Source organism: Solenopsis invicta, chromosome 14 (assembly GCF_016802725.1).
Source record: "Solenopsis invicta isolate M01_SB chromosome 14, UNIL_Sinv_3.0, whole genome shotgun sequence".
NCBI lineage: Eukaryota > Metazoa > Arthropoda > Insecta > Hymenoptera > Formicidae > Solenopsis > Solenopsis invicta.
The window spans coordinates 15858465-15876286 of NC_052677.1; the positions used below are offsets into that span (position 1 = coordinate 15858465).

General features: G+C 37.5%; 1 protein-coding gene across 11 annotated transcripts in view; it reads right to left on the reverse strand.

The window, feature by feature from the left end:
- LOC105207608 (serine/threonine-protein kinase tricornered) overlaps positions 1 to 17822 on the reverse strand; it is a 131567-nt gene that overhangs the window by 23462 nt on the left and 90283 nt on the right. Inside the window, exon 1 of one of the 11 annotated variants that reach the window (XM_011177165.3) lies at positions 16499 to 16729. The exons of the other annotated variants lie outside the window; for them this stretch is intronic. The gene's annotated coding sequence lies outside the window, so the exon portion shown is untranslated. Of the gene's footprint in view, positions 1 to 16498; positions 16730 to 17822 lie in introns of those variants that run through there. 11 annotated transcript variants of the gene reach the window in all.

Sequence of the window (17822 nt, forward strand, 5' to 3'; positions counted from 1 at the left end):
TGATAAGAGAAAATAAAAGGTTGAAAATCAGACGACCGGAAATGCGTTACATATGACGTCAATCGAAGATACGAGTAGTTAATTATCGGACTAATAAGTTATATCGATCGACGCTCAACCGTTCATACGCTAGCGAAATTTGTTTGTCGCATTCGCGCCGTCATCTTAATTGATATCGCAGACGCAACGTACGGGATGTTGAATGCAGAAAATTGGAGTTCAACCAACTTCTCCACGAGAGAAGATAGCGTAGTCTGTAGTCTACAGTCCATGGTCTGTAATCCGCAGTGGTAGGCGACCGGAAGTGTGTCGTCCCGCAATTGCGTCTGCGATTCGCGGTACAAGCGGTAGATGCACCTTGAATACAACGCGAGGATGACGCTCGCGTTGAACTTCGGCTAGAAATCGTGTGAAAGTGAAATCACAGCTCAATCACGTTGAGTTCCGCAGTTCCTTATGAGAGACGGTACAGATAGTTGGGAAAGAGGAAGAAGGAACACGCATGGTAAATGCAAATGTTAGAATTATCAGAGAGAAAGGGAGAGAGAGAAGGAAGGCCTGCATCGAATTACAGCATGCAGTGGAAATAGATGAACGCATTGCAGACTCGAAACTCTTGTTTTGCACCTTTTGCGTTGTATTTTCGGCGCGCATCTCATGTTATGCATGAAACTTGCCTGATATCGACACGTCACGTGCAATGTTTATGAACGAGGAAAGATTTAAAATAAAAAAGTGAGGTCACTCAACGTTAAATAAAGATTGAAATTTGCGATAGCAAGTTTTAGTTCTGCATAACATTTAAAAAGTTTCATACGAATAAAATTAAAATTATACATTAATTTCTTTATATTTGATATACTTTTTATCTTAATATATCTACATATATTAAATATCTGATAAATTTCAAAGAAGAAAAAAATTTTTATTGTGTACAAAAAATTACGATTCCTCAAAAAACTAATATTATTGCAATAAGTTAAATTAGAAATCGAATCTCACACACATAGATGTATAAAGCAATATCTTTACATAATTATAAAACGTATGGCTTACCACTGATTACAGTAACGAGTTAGACACTTTTTAGCAGCAATTGAAACTGTCAACTTTATTATAAAAAAACTGAAAACTAAACGAAACGAGATTTTAATTTTGTCCGTCGATGTAAATCGTTTTTGCGATTGTAAGTCATCTTATGTCATCGGGAGTGTTCATCATTATCCCAGACGAGATAGGTATACAGCGACGAGGCCTTATCCGACTGAGAAAAGGTGATGGGCATCAAGATACAACGCAAGACAAGCACGATACGCGCGCGATGCGGCTGTAATTGCACGCAGAGATATTGCTGTTGCACCACTATATCTCGATGCCAGGAACGACGTAACAGAGGTGAACGTGATAGTGTCCCTATGATTAATGCTTGCCTGAATTAGAATCGAGTGCGCGCGAGTTTTGCGTTTCGACATCGGAGCCACGTAAAGGCGATCGCGAATAATTGCGATAGGTCTTGATGAGGGCGTGATTTACAACCGCAAATAAAAGATTTGACAAATGAGATACCGTTTTCCGGCGAAGTAATCATTAATATCGAATATACTGTAAGTTAACGATTATAAAAGACATAATATACAATTAAGCTTTTCGATACAAAGTCCTCAATCATTTTTCAAATAGCAAATTATCAATTAATCAGTATGAGCACATATTGGTTTAAGTGTAGTTTAAATGTTACTTTATCAATCACTTTGTATTTAATAAAAGAATAAATTGTGGAATTACAAGAAGAGGATAATATTTAATCGAATTTTCGCTCTTGAAAATTGTTGCCTAATATTAAAATCTCCATAGTTAAAAAGAAGCGTACGACTTATGGATCATGCATCTGTATCTATGCAGATTAGCTATCCCTGGAATGCATTATTCACCTTATCTAAAAGTTAAAGCGCAGTATAATAGAATGTCAAATGTAACAATTCAATTTTTTCACATTAAAATGATAATCGAATTTTTCATCTCGCTTCCTCCGCAGCGCAACGCGAAAATTAAAGGAATTGCAAACTTTACGAGATTAATTTCACGTCTCCCGCGAATACAGAGCGAGTGAGACGACAAATGTACTTGTCGAAAATTAAAACCATCTCGCGTCAAATAACGCTTTGGCGTTCCTCACCGTCCCGGTCAAATAATAGAAAAGCCAATGGCAAGCTCGCTCGGTGATATTAATGCGATGTCTGAATGCAATGCACACGAGCGCATCTAATCGTATGAGGATCTATTTTTATGCGAATGCGTTTCGCTTAGTGTCGCGAAACGAGTTTATTTTGCAGCGCGCGTTGGAAGATGAGACAGCGGCATAATAAATTTATGAATGAAGATATTTTTAGTTCGCAGCACCATCGTTCTACCGATTTTCTACAAGGATAATCCATAAAGCCGTAGAGATACACTTGAGAAACTTTTCCGGCTACGAGTTTTTTTTTTTTATCACGATATCAGTGTAAATCGAAAAGTGAGAAAAATTTACACTGTGCTAAAAATGTTTCTCCTTATGCCAAGGATTAATTTTTTTTTTAGCACAGATATTTAAATTCTAAAAAATTTTGAAAATAAAATTCTTATCAATATTGAAACTTTAATTTAACTAGAACTTAGTGCGACTCTTGTTTACGTAACAAAATCTAATATAAAAAAATTAAATTTAACATTACACTCTCGTTAACCGAGCTGGTTAACTAAATTTGATAGAAAAATTTGCCTGCACTGTAGATCTTTTCCCTTGACATTATTTATTGTTTTTTCACTCGCCTGTTAAAATCCAATTTTATGAGAAAACCAATTTCACTTGATTTATTCAGTTTGTAATACTTTTCTTTTAAATAGTGACCTACATGTCTATCGCATATACGGCTAAGCAATAATAGATGAAGCAATACTAAATGAGACTCGCGACGCGGAAATGCCATCGGCCGGCTGATTGAAAATGCATTTCTCGGAATTACGCCAGTCATATGTCGCGGGATCTCACGGTGAAGTAATAAATCTTTCTTTACGAGAGAATCCTTCGGTGAATATTGCAGTGTATCGATCATACGATGCCGCGCACCTGTTCGCGCGCGCCAGTGCTGCATTCTGCGACGGCAACGACGACGACGACGACGACGACGTGAATCATCCACGACGACTGTAGGCGTCAATGCCATTATCCTTATCGCCGCGTTTAGAGAGATTATTCCCGTTCGATGGCTGAGCAAATAACGGCGCAATGTCGCTCGAGTGCGTTAGCCTAGAAGGCGAGCGAAGTGCATATTTAACGCAGATTTTAAGTGCCCGGCTTGGCCGACGGCTGACCATTGGTCGAGTCTAAAACTGCATTTGAGGAAATATTTCTCGAGTACGCGATTAAATCCTCGGATATGAACGGTTAATTTCGCCTAGTGCTTAGCGGTTGTTTACGAGATGCAATTGTCTGCTCGGGAGAGAGATTGTATTACCTCAATGTAACCTCGATATCTACCTATATTAGGCATTCTACGAAATTACATTAGCGGTAAGAGCAGAAACTTATCTCCAATGTAATCAGCAGTTAGCTCTTTGTTAATAAAGAAAATGGAAAATAATATTATTTTTAATTAGAAAATTACAATTAAGCTTGCAGAAGATGATCCTAATTTTTATCTACCCATTTCGAAGATACAATCTCTATTTAAAAATTGTTTGGTCAAAATAATTAATAGTATTTAATACCGAAATTAAGACAAATTGTGCTAAGAAAAATAGAACTCAGATTGCTGCACGCGAGACGAACTTCCTACGCAAGAATAAAAATTTGGGTCAATAGTCGATTTCATTAATCTCCCTCAAATTCTCGTTAACGAAGGTTGGATTCGATTTTTAGTGCCTCGTTAAAGTCATCACACGGTTCCAACAATCGTCAGTGCTAACGGGCATTGATGAAACGGCCGTTATCTGCTTGAGGGAACTTGATGAATCCGACCATAAGTCTTGCAAAACGCTCATATATAGCATGCGAAATGACAAGAAATATTATTTATGTCAAAGTTCATTAACCATAAGGCGATGTAAATGGTTATACTGTACACAATATGCCAAGAATGTTTTTAACATTCTTATCACTGATATGGATTTTTTAGTTACAAATTATTTAAAGTTGAAAACTTGCGCAATATATTTAACTTTAAAGATATAAGCAAATCTAAATCAACAAATATCGTTTCTTTTTCAATTTTTTTATTTGTACCTCACAGAATTTAGTCTTGTCTGTTTTTCACCGATGTTAAATTTTCCTATTTATCTATAAAATTGAAATAACTTTCTCCCCCTCTTTTTAAATCACGGTATGAAATATATCTGTAACATGCCTGCTATATTATAGATAGGAAAATAAAATTTAATTGAATATCATTGAAGACAATTTATACTGCCCACATACCCCTGCGTATGATTACTTAATACATAATATATACTCAAACTTTTACTCTGTTTAAAACGGGCATCAATAATTTTGCTTTACAAATATAGTTGTAATTATCTCGAACATTTAATGTCAGATCAGTGTCAATTAAAAAGACTTTTCAAAATTACTCAAGTCTCTCGTCAGACACGCGAATAAAATATTTGACAGACTCGTAAAAGCGCAAGCTGGAAATACGCTTCCTCGATAACTAATTGCGAGAGTCTGGAGTAAAAGTGAGATAAATTTTGGCAGCGAAATCATTGGCATCGCCGCAAGCCGAGGATAACGCGATCCGGATAAGGGCCGCGTTCCCGTTTGCGCGTTCGGCAATTCTTCAATATCGTTCATCTTGTAAAGTGGAACCGAAGGAGAGACCAACACGGTTTCGCGTCGCGTACGAACTTTTACCACGTTTCTGATGTATTGTTTCGTTTCCGCCGTTCGCCGTTCCTACTCGAGTTCTCAATCTTGCCCGGTCCGAAAAATAAAAGACGTTGACTGCATGCCGCGGCGCATGTATCGGTGTATTTTTGAGTTACTGATATAACAAAGTAACATGATTCTGCGGATATCGTTGCGCGACGTTGAAGGGAGGGGCAATAAAACGCTTTGATGTAAAAGATCGCATCGCGATCGTCATGGGGCTTCACGATTACTTTACCTCGCGACCGAGTATCTGGATTAATTAATATCTATTGTTAAAATATCTTCGCGCTAAAACGAATCAGCGGCGCACTTAATCGGCATTCGTATCCGTTACGTTCGTTACGCAACGAGTACATTACACGTTATTATCGTCATTATCGCGTTTGTTATCACCAACATTATAATTCGCGATTACAATTAATAGACTTAGCAACTTGACTGCTAACGAGGCAAATGCTTTAACGCACGGTTGCTCTAACGCGCTTAATCTCGCTCGCGAGATACCAGCTCGAACGCATTAATTAACTTTCCGTCTCCTATGGCCGATAATCAAACTCGCGTTGTTTGTCGGGCGACGGAACATTCTTTTTGTTTTTCTGCCAACGCGCTCGCGACCGGTCCCCCAGTTTTCACTTTCCCCTCGACTTAACCGATGCAGAACGAGGAGACGAAAGGCGAGGCGGCTATTATAATGGACGTTCATCGTTAAAAGCGATTTCCATTAACTGCAGCTCGAAACGGCGACCGACCGGAGCGGCCGGCCCGCTGGGAAAAGTTAGCGTCTATGGAAAACTTTCGTTCCCTTTTGCATGTTTTTTGCGCAATCTCATCGCTCATATCACGGACGGTTATATGTCCTTGTATATTCTCTGTTGACGTTCCGGCAAAAATGTAATAAAACGAAAGTAAGCATAAATAATTAAGTAACGAACATTTAAATTCAAGATACTTCTCTAATTAAAAGTTTGGAATATATTTTGCTGCAAAATGTTGCTTCTTTGTGAAATATTTCTCTCACATTTATGTGACAATTTATAACGTATACTTTACAATTCTTCTCTTGCGTTAAAAAAACCGTTTTAGAATACTATTAATATAAATTTGGAAGAACAATTTGCTAAGAAAACATATATTTTTTGGCAAAATATCTTCGAAATTTTAATTAAAGAAATATTTTGAATATACAAATATTTGCTACTTAATGTTTTTTTCAATTATCAAATGGTAAATTATACAGAGAATTTTAAATTGTATATCTCTCTCTTTAATGAAGAATCACAATTGTAACTTTTTAAATTTTACATTGCAATATTAATTATATTAAATCATTATTGTGATTGGGAATTGTAAAGTATAATTTATCAAACATGTAAAATATTATTAATTGTGTACAATTAAAAATTTACATAATTTGTAAAATTTCTCCCATACATTTTGTTCGTCATATAATGATTTTATTTTAACTACTCAATTAAATAATTTCTTGTATATGTAAAATGTGTGTTTAAAATTTATAAATACCGAATAAAATATAAAACAACACATAATAATGCAATAACGAAATTAAAGATAAGTGTCTCTAAAGACAAACATTTTACATTTTAAATATTTAATGGCGTCAGCTCAATCAATTTTATAAGGATGGCAATAATAAATATTCAGTTATACAATTTCAATATTCATAATCATTAAATGACAATGAAAATAAGTTACATTGCTATCGTTTCCTTTTCGCAAGTCATTACCTTGCTATTAAAATGAAACATTGGCACTGCTTTGTTTCTATGATTTTAATGTTCATACATAAAAATACAACTGATTGTAAGATTAAATTGCATGATTCAATGTACAAAAGATTCAATATCTCAAAATAAACTATCATTATAGGATATCAAAAATCCACTCGCAGGTTTTATCACAAGTCCATCTCGGAAAAATATTTGCATCACGAATGCCAGATTCAATGCGAGTATGACGTAAAACGGAATAAAAGTAACCTTACATAACGGTGTGTATACCCGTCAGATTACTTTTCTTCAACAAGAAAGCCGAAGGTCACGATCGATCTCCAAGCCCTGTTCGGATTGGTCTCGCGGAATAGGTCTTGGCATTCGCTCTTGTTTGACTTTCTCACGGATCGCAGAATCCGTGTTCAAGATATCGCGAGAGAGAGGACGAATAGAAAGCGCGAAAGATGGAAGATGAGGTAAAGGCGAATCTGCATGGTTCACTTTTGACGATGACTCCGAGAAAAAAGTTCAAAGTGTAAAAAAAAAATGAAAACATATGTTTCTACAAAAATAATCATCCATGTTTAAAAAAAATGAAAGAATTCAAAATATACTTGACTTTCGTTTACATTTTTCATAAACATTAAGCACAGATCCGAAATAGAACTCGATGTTTCAATTCGAAGAAGTCACACAAATATTAAAAATAAAATTTGATGACGTGAAATGATCTACAGTCAGATTATTTCATTGTTATCTTTTGATCATTTTTGTATAAACATTTCTTAGAATTATAGTTAAATTGTTGTGTAAACTATCGGTCAAAATCCATCAATAGCTCATCTTAAATTGTTTAGGTAAAAAATGAAATTTTATTTTTCTACTTGACTATAGTATTGTTTGATTAAGTTTTTCATACCGCATCTATAAGAAACTTGGATTTGCCAATGGCATTCAACCATAAAGTTCATTCACGATAGTAATCGAGAGTGAATCATGTATATTCGCCTTGAGAGTTCGAAAAAGAGATGCTCCTGCTCACATGGTGGTCCCCTTCGTAAGAAGCGATTCCTTAGCTTCTCCTTTGTAGGAAAAGGTGCATCAGCGCACAGCTGCCTTCGCGGAGATTTTACGACCGGCATCTTATTTAACTACTTCTAAAAAAATGGGTTTGCAAAAAATGCATGACGTAGTATCGAAAGGTTATAATATATAAGGAGTTAAAAAACAGAAATAACGCGGAATTTATAGATTTTTCTACAACATAAATATTAACAGAAATTTAATTACTTTTTTATAAGAATTTTATAAAATGTTTCTAATAAAAAAGTTATTTAACTTTATTTTATTAATTAAAAATTATGTCTTCTTCAAATTTTTTTAATTTCCACAGATTCATATCTTTTCCTTTAGATAAAATTTCCATAAATAATATTATAGCAGAAACAATAAAACTGCGTAATAGAGAGAGTGTTCATAAATATCGCATTAAGCAACGGGAAAGTTCCATTGTTTTCTCTATTGCGCTGTTCTGATAATTATTGATTGTTCCTATATTACAAGCATGATAGATGCTGTGTTAGTTGAGCAATCGTCTATGTGGCGTTTACAATTTGGTCAGCGAGGTGCTATCGATTCTACGTTAGCCAATACCGATGAATAATTTTTCGTTTCCAATTTCTACGGTCAACGACCCGGCTGCATCCAGCATTTGTCGCGAGCCAAGTTACAAGTTAGATTACAGAAATTATTTGTGGCGTACGAAACGTATAATATATATTCTATGGCTTCCCGATATATCGATCGCGGTGCGGTGACTTTTGGTCGGGCGCGCAAAATAATTGAAAAAGTTTCTTGAACGCTAATAAAATCGATACGTGGCACAAGCGGAGGCAAAGCATTCTATCCGACAAATGGCCGCTTTGTCTTTTGTGGAAACTAGGGCTATGATAGAGTTTCTAATATCGAGAGCTTTTGGCCGGGTTCCAAAAGCTGCGGGAAAACGAGGTAGGTGTCGGCGTTTTGATAACCGTTCGATAAGACGGTTCACAGTTTGAAACAATAACTGAAAACTATGGGATCTCTAACTGGAAACTGTCATCATCAACATTATGATTGTCATCGTATCTAACAAATTAAAAACTGAAATAAATCATCACATTGAGCTGCAAAAAATACAATTTAAATCGATAAATGTGTGATTAAATATATAAATAATTCGATTTCTAATAAACATTTTTTTATTCAAATCTAAATCCATAGTGATTATAACAAAGAATTTCGAAAATTAAAAATACATCAATAAATATTTCAATTGCTTTTTTCCTTGTCAGTAACATTAGAATTTAAAAAAATTAATGGCACATAAATATGCCGATGCTTCTAAGTAAGTAAAAAAACGCCGATGAAAACTATCACTTTAAATACATTGACATTAATATCGTCACGAGATAGAGCGAAAACGAGCATGGCGATTGTCACTCACTATGGCTAACGCCAGTCACGGGATTCTGGCGGCAATAACCCTGTCATCGCTCATTTCATCGTCGACGATATAATTTATGCTTCGAGAAACTGCAAGAGAAAAAGAGGGCGAAGTCCGACGTCGGCAGAATGTTAATTGCGGACGAAAATTCTCACTGGATGTTTGCAGTGCGGTGTACACACAGGCTTGAAATACCGCATACAAATTCTTACCGCAACGTTTCGTTTAACGTTTACGTATTTCTTTTTTTTTTTTTACGACAATTGCACTCGATATTGCGAAACGGCCAGAGTTCGTCATAAAAAAGATGCACGCGGTGTTAATTTTAGAAAACAAAACTTGTTTTTTTTTCTCCATATAGCAGAAAATTTTACGTATATAGTAAGGAACTAACAGCCAGCCAACGTATAAAGAACAAACGAGTTTAATTTTAACAAAGATTTTTTACCGCGGTGTAAAATTAGACTTTAATGAGAGCGCTGCCGTATTATAATTAAAAATGGAGTTTTTTTGTGAATTTGTAACATATACTAACATTATAATTTATTTTTTACTGCTGTCATCTCCCCAGAGTAATATATATTATAAATTCTAATAAATTTAGACATACGCAAGAAATATTTGGTACTTGTAATAATAAAAAGTAATAAAATTAAATAGATGTCGATAATTTTTTAAGAACAATGATATACGTATTAAAAATATTTAAGAGATGTAGAACATTGTTTAAAAATGGGTCATGGCAACTTTCTCGTAGTTCTTAGAGAAAAGACCGACTTGCTCGCGCAATCGTGATCGATGATTCGTTACGTAACGTTCAATTTGATGGAACAGCTTTTACGTTGACATCGTCCCCCAATGTCGACGTCAAAATAGAAGTTATCTGTTTGTTTGGATTTTGTAATATCCTAATACGCGCGCACTCAGTTTAAGGTGTCGAAGAATACCCATATTAAAGTGACCCATATTACGTAACGTTTTACCTATACTTGAAAAGGCAGACATTAATTTCGATTCGCGCAATATGCGCGATGGAATAAGTGAAACTTTGTGGACGTTTAATGAAAGCATTCGTATAAACATGACATATACGTGACATCTGATATTCTTAAGTTTTCGTGCGTCATACTCCAAAAATAAAAGTCCGAAGAAATAAATAAGGAAGTTATTTGTAAAAGCAAATTAGCTTGTATGCTGATTATACAGTGTCATTTTATTTTAATATCATATACGTGATAGGATAATAGAAGAGAAATGATAAAAGAAGTACAGGTATATATAGATTTTACTTAAAGATTAATAGGCCGACCGAGCAAGTGGAAGCTATTAGCAAATAGATCAAAGCAATGGATCAACCGCGTTATCTATTCGGAAACTTTACTCGTGGTTTATATACATCGAGCCAATTTGTACGTGAGGTCAGTGTATTTTTAGTTGGAATCGTTTCGGGGAACAGTCGTATCGAACTCAGAGATGTCCGACTAACGATCAGTCGCTCGCGCTTTCACGTCATTGCGTGTAAATCAACGAAGAACCTGTTTACATGCTTTTACCTGCTTCTGAGGCATCGGTCTGCGGTGCTGAAGCATCCACACATTCCGCTATTCTCCTTCTGACAAATAAAGTTCAATGGAAGAAAGAGATGTAATCGACGAAACAGAAGTAAAAATTTTTAAAGATGACGAGTTAATTTCATGTTACTCAACGTGAATAATCCGAAAATAAATAGAACACTAATTATCACAGATTATCGATTTATTATAGTATCTCCTTTTATCAAACGTCTTTTTAAATGAAAAGAGATGTGTATAAAAAAAATTAAAGGTACATTGTTCGAAATTATCTTCTCCGCGATTACATTCTTTTCTTCCGAATAATAACGAAATTCCTCGTATAGATACCTTCGAAGCGAAATGATTGCTGTGTGTTCCGCCGAGAAATTTACGAGCAACGGAGGGCAAGGTTTCCATCCCTATCTACGATGAACACACCGATCAATTTGTAGCTTTTGGACCACTCATTTTAAAACTCACGGTATTTCCATTAATCGAAGTTATTCCTATCAAACTGCATCGAGCACTGCTGATCTCCAATGTACTTTATATCGGCGCCGCCGTCCGTCTCGAGAAATATTTTCACGAAAACCATCACGCGGTAGAATTTTATGATAAAAATAGCCTAGATCGAAAAGATTCCGACATTCTCACGTTAACTTGCCTTTCTTTGACATTTGAAAAGACATATCAATCAATTCAAACTGTCTCTCTGTTCTAAAATAATCTCTGATAGCCTTTACGGTCTATATATTTCATATACATGTGTGTGTGTGTGTGTGTATAAATAATTTATTTGATTTATTGGTTCATCATTTTCGTGCGATACTTTATGTATGAGGCATTTATGCCTTGACCAAAGATCAAGTCCATAATTTGTACGATCCACTTTAAGTATGCGAAGCCTCATCCAAAGTAAATCTTGAAATTATAGGCTTGTGGCTCGCTCTAATTCAGAACGCTTTATATGCAACCTGTCAGACTAGGAAGACGTCTAAAAAAAAGGCTATGAATACTTTAATGTCAAAATAATCTTTTCGTTAAAGCTCTATACTGTGGAAAGATTAATAGCTCTGTAAAAAAAAATCAAGAAATTACCGTTTATAAGATCATTCTTCCTAGTAAAAAACAAAGCAATTTAAGTTTAAAAATAATCTTTTTAGCGTCGTTTCTTATATTATTTAATATGGAAATTAATAAAGTACTTTATTAAAGAACAGACTATTCTACACAGAGAAAAAAATGCTGTTGAATGAATAGTCTAATAGGAAATATTTTGTTAATTTAATAATACTATTAATAAAACAAAAAGATTAAGTAAAGACAACAAATGCAGTTGAATAAATAAAATTTAGTTGAATCAACTACATTTGTTAGTGACAGTCTGCGATTCGACGTTTAATCAAATCAAACTACATTTTAATTCATATTACAGCATTTTTTTCAGTATAACATCGCCATTTTATTTTTTTTACGTAAATAATGATTGTTACGTCCAGAGTTATCAGTTTCCCGATAAATACACATATCGGTTCAATTATCAGTTTCCTGATAAATGTATCTTGAACTATAATTTCGTATACACTGGGAAAAGCATGATCCCCCCTATGGAGCTGCAGCCTATCAACTCCGTCACATATTTGCATTCTTGATGCTCCTTCCATGCAGTGGCACTATCTAGAAATCAAGCCTTGTCAGGAAGCTGTTGTTCTAGACGTCCGTTACGCATGTACATCGAAAAAGCCCATCTACTCCAGGCGAAAATGGAAGTGGCACTCACGCCCACCTTAGTTGCCTTGGAGAGTAGCCCGACAGCGGCGTTATCGATATCCCTGTCTTTTATAACGTCACAACGACATCTCCCCGATAGCGATATCGCTGCACGGTAACTTCCGGCAGCAAGACAGGCACAATTCCGTATTTGGGTCAAACGTAACCTGCGTGCGTGGAGAAAAACATCGGAGCTTATGGAAGGGATGGGATTCGAGCAGATCCCTCGTCATTCTCCCTTTTCCGGGATCAGCATTGTTATTTAGGTCGAGATTCTCTTTGGGGAATACTCTGTAACGAGGATGCGGAAGAAAAATGCTTATTGACGTCTCAAAAAGTCCGGACCCGAATCAATTCGCGATGGTTCGGAGAGATGCATTAATAAAGGAAAGTTTAAAAAATTCACAGTAGATTTCGATTGTTCGCTTTTACAAAGATTATTTTTTGTTACTAACTTATTCATTCTTCATATAAAACATATGGATATTTAATTTTTAGATTCAAAATAAAAAGCCTCAATTTTTCATATAACATGAAATAATAAGAAAAACAAACAAAACCAAGAAAATAAATAATTTCAAATAATTGCATTATATTCTATAGATGCCAACATACGCGTAAATCAAATAATTTTGCAAAGATAAACGAACACTTGTACTGTTTCAATTAAAGGCTGTAAATAAAAATCTTGCCCTATTTATATCGCGCAAACAAGGATCTAATTTTTATTTTTCTTATTATTTTTTAGTTGGATTGCATTATGCTTCCATAAAATTTTCCCCAAACGTTTATTGCACCATACACAAGAATGAGTGGATATGTAGGTGTGTAGGATGTGTAAATGTATGTGAATACCCGTAGTGTGTTGAGCTCGAATCCATAGGCTCGCTAAGCCCAAATGACCGTGCGGATCAGTCATCCCCTGCGGGAGGTACTCATGCTGTCCATACTTTGAATCGGTAGCGACATCAAACGTGAACCGAATGATCCCCAAGTTGTATTGATGACGAGACTGTCTCGTTCCTAACAAAGTAACGCCAAATTCTCGTACATCACGATCGATATTACGAATTCCACGAGCAGACTGTGAAGCTCGATGAAAGAAAGGTGATCAACAATGGCCGTCACGAGTTTCTGTGCCACGGATACTCGGACTCTGAGTCACTCGACTACTCGCTCGCTCGCTCGCTCGCTCGACCACTCGCATTGTGATCTTTCACCTAGCAACGCACTGGTTCCCAAACTGGACGCCATAAAAATAAAAGAGAGAAAAAGTATGTGTGAAGAAAAATGTCGATATACAATCTTCAATTAAAAATTAGAACAAATTTCAACTATGTATAAAATAAGATGAAAGAAAATGTATTATTTATATCTAAAGGCAACCTATATGAACAAAAAAAAGAATTCAAATCAATCCACTATCTCTGAGAAAGTTTGATAATAATAAATAAGATCTTTTCTTGAGATTGGAATCTCAATGTAAATATGTGTATAATAAAATTCAAGGTGTAATTAAAGTTTGGCAGTGACTTCAAGGAAAACATGAAGTCGAACAGTTTGGGAACCTCTGTGCTAACGGCTTTAAAATCTCGAAGCAGCAATTCCCGCCGACTGGCACAGAGGAAAGGAACGAGGTACGCCGATCCCGATCGAGGATAATGCCCGCTTTGCAGTCATCAAGTGCGTGACCCGCGTTTCGCAACGGTTGACGCCGCGATTTATCACCCAGGAACTAATAAAGTTTAAGCGTCGAGTTTCAATGACATCCGCAAAATTTCCAGAAATATTCATTAATTTGTTACGTCAACAATGGACAGGAAGAAACATATTCTCTTCGTAGAATTTTTCTGAGTTTAGCCAATCATATATAATTAACTGTTGTATGATATCAAGTCCGCGTGTGTGTGTGTGTGTGTGCATACGTGAAAATATTACCAGTAACCTTTTATTATATAAAAATTGGCAGAATTAAAAAATTGATTGGAAAGATTTAGCATCTCTTTGTTTACACCGAGTTATAAAAAAAACCGTTTTAAAGCCTGGAAGGCTGCAACGTGGCCCTGCACATCGCATTTTTCTTCGCGGTGATCGAAGAGTTGCGAAGAATCGCTCTGCTGGGAAAGCATCGCAAAGAAGCGAAACCGATGTCCCCCCGAGAGAGAAATCAGAACACGTGATGATCGCAAGTACATACGTATTTTCGATCATCACAAATCGACGAAAGCGTGCGAGATCTTGGCGCGTAGCCGAGATAAACAGGCTGTTTGAGTCGTGGAAATTCATATTTCAAGACCGAATTAGAACATCCGTTTTCTTCACATCGGAAACCGATTCGCGATTCGGGCCTGTATTATTCTTCTGTAACGAGGAAAAAATATATTCGAAGTCATGGGAGAGTCGTATTTGCAGAAAGCTCTTTTTCTCATCACTCGCGTAAGACTTTGGCCATTCGATCAATCGATTTCCGATATCTCTGAATAGAATGACAGTAAAAAACACAAACTGCAAGCTTCTTGTCTAATTGTAGAATAATTTCCTTGTTTGTTCACTGAACGTTTATCTTAAAAAAATCATCATTACTATTAGCAACAATGAATTATCGCTAATTGTGTTAAATGCTATATACGCGAAGGAGACGCATACTTCGCAAGATTTATCGTCGCGCTTCGTTCATTGGAATGTAGTTCGCATAACGGAGCGACACATACACACACGATCGTATATCTGGATTTGATCTACCTTCAAGGATCTAAGGCGGCAATACGCGTCTCTGAATATTTACGCGGAGAAGAATACACACTTAACTCTTCTCTCGCTCATTTTTGAAACTTTGACGAATAGCATTAGCATGGTCAGGTACTTCTTTTCTATCTTGCCATAAGAGGAATATCTTACGTCACTCGAGATCGCACCGTTACGTCATTATGCAGAACCGAGACGCATAATGTATCGCCAGGTGCATCAGCTTTTTCCACGTGCACGCGCGATAGATTGTCGGTAGAAATTGACCTCGCGAAATGAGACACGGTTTTCCACAAATGGACGTGGGAATAAGAGCGATAAAATCGATACGATTAATGTACGATTCGCGTTAAGTAAACTAAAGAATTTAACGAGATAGGAAGCCAATTAAGAGCTCCGATCCTAAAGAAATTAAGAATCTTAATGGTATATATTATTAGCAATAATTATACGTTATTAATATGATGATTTAGCGGCCTAAAATAACAAATCATGTGAGTGACTTGAAAAAAAAATAACGGTATTAATTATTTCTAAAATTGAATAGCTTTAAATTTTTATTTGAGAGATTTGCAAACGCATTTAAAAAGTGGCATTAAAACTATTCATTTAAGTGCTATAAATATAATCACAACAAATACATGTTATTGAATAGAGCAATCAAAATATGTCCTAACATATTTTGATATTCAAGATATTCAAATTTTTTCATCTAAGAAAACAATGTAAGAGATGAATAATATTATTAGCTTATTTGTAAAATCATTGTTTAAGTGTAAAAAATGTAAAGGTACAAAATTACGTACTTAAGATAATATGTCTACTTAAAAATAAATAGTTTTACTTAAACAGAAGAAATACTTACATCAAAATATATGGTGTTAAGAAAACGTATTTCATTAAAAAAATTATTCTCTCACAATCAGTGTGCAATTCATTTCTTGAGAAATGAAAGGCAATCCATTATAAATTAATTAACGGGAATTTAAGTGAACTCATTTTCAGCAAAATACGCGTAAAAAGAGATACTTCCAGTGTCGAAATATTTTCCACAAAAATGAAATATTTACACGAATGAGTGCAGCAAGCATAATAAAGCGTCGATGCCAATGTTCGCGGAGATCGATAATCACCAAAATAACATCCGTTAGGAGTAATATCCACGCCAAACGCGTTTTCCACTTCGCAAAGCAGTGTACCTCGCCATTTCGGCGGCCGCCTCTAATTAGCGTCGTCAAAGCGTGCGGTATTTACCGCGCGTCGCCGCAGGAGAAACGCACGACGGAAGAGAGAGACTTGTCTCGCGTACCTTCGTTATCGCTCGCAGGGTGATCTCACGGCAGCGTGGCGCATCGTCCGGTCCGGCGCGGTCAGCTGCGCGAGCTCGGCGCGGCAGAAGTATCCAATTTTAGCGCTTCTCGTGGTGCAGTCAGTATCAGACGGTGCACTCGCGTCGGAATAACTCGCGACGCACACTTCGACTGTCTCGAGCTGCTCTCGAAGATGCACACGCTCCAGAGACGTTCCGTCGATCTCTTTCCTCCTTCTCCACCTCCTCCTCCTCTTCTCCAACACTCTTCGAGCGCGCGCGCGCGCGCACACACATGCAAACACACCGCGTCGTTTCCTTCCTTCCGTTCGATACCGAAAGTCACCTCATCTTTCGCGAACCTCACCAAACGAGACGAGAGAAGCCCGGAGAGAATTCTATCGCGATAGGTATTCGTCACGTATAAACACGAGAGATTCGACGTGCGCAAGAACAGAGACGAGCGAGACGCGAACCGCGCGAGTGCCAAGCGGCGACTACTCCGATTTCTTCTTCGGACCAGAGGGAGGTTCGTCACCACCGAAGGGTGACGAAAAAGCCCGAAAGAGCACGATGGACTCTCGTCACCTGATCGCAGAGACACGTTTATTCCTATCCCACCTCTCCTTTGCCCTTCTCTTCGTCCCTTGCTCTCCGCTACCCTCGACCGCGAGTAGGTCACGCTTCTCTGGAAGCTTGCGCGCACAGTCACGTGTCGCGATCGCGGATTCGATGTCACGATCGTCGAGCTCCAACGTCGCGTCCCCCGAGTACGATCTCCTTCCGCGCCGATCAAAGGGTTCGGCGAAGAGCCGAATTGAATCGGGATTGAATCACGGTAACGGAACTCACTCGCGACGCGACAGGGTGCACGGTTCTCGGCCGTCTGAGCGCCGATGCGGAACCTGGTCTCTCGCGAGGCGACCCTCTCGCGGCCGCTTCCGCCGGCGCCGACGCGCGACCGCCAATCGCTCCGCACTCTCGTTCCCCACTGTCGTGGGTCATGGTCCAATGATGGAGCGCGGACGAACGGACACCTATACGGCGCGCACGATGGCGCGAGGTCCGATAAACGCATCCAGGCGTTCGAACCGAACCGCTCGGGGCTTTCTTCCGTCAAGGCGAGTTCCCCTCGCGTCCATCTCGTTTCTCCCTCCCTCACTCCTCTCTCTCTCTCTTTCTCTTGTTCTTTCTGGCCTGGCCACAAGATTTGAAAGTAAGCGCGCGCGGATCCGGCACACGGTCGGCGGTCGAGGCGTGATTTATCGCGGAGAGCCGAACGCGCGGGGTATCATGCCGCGCGAACGCGCCGTTAGCGAGTCGC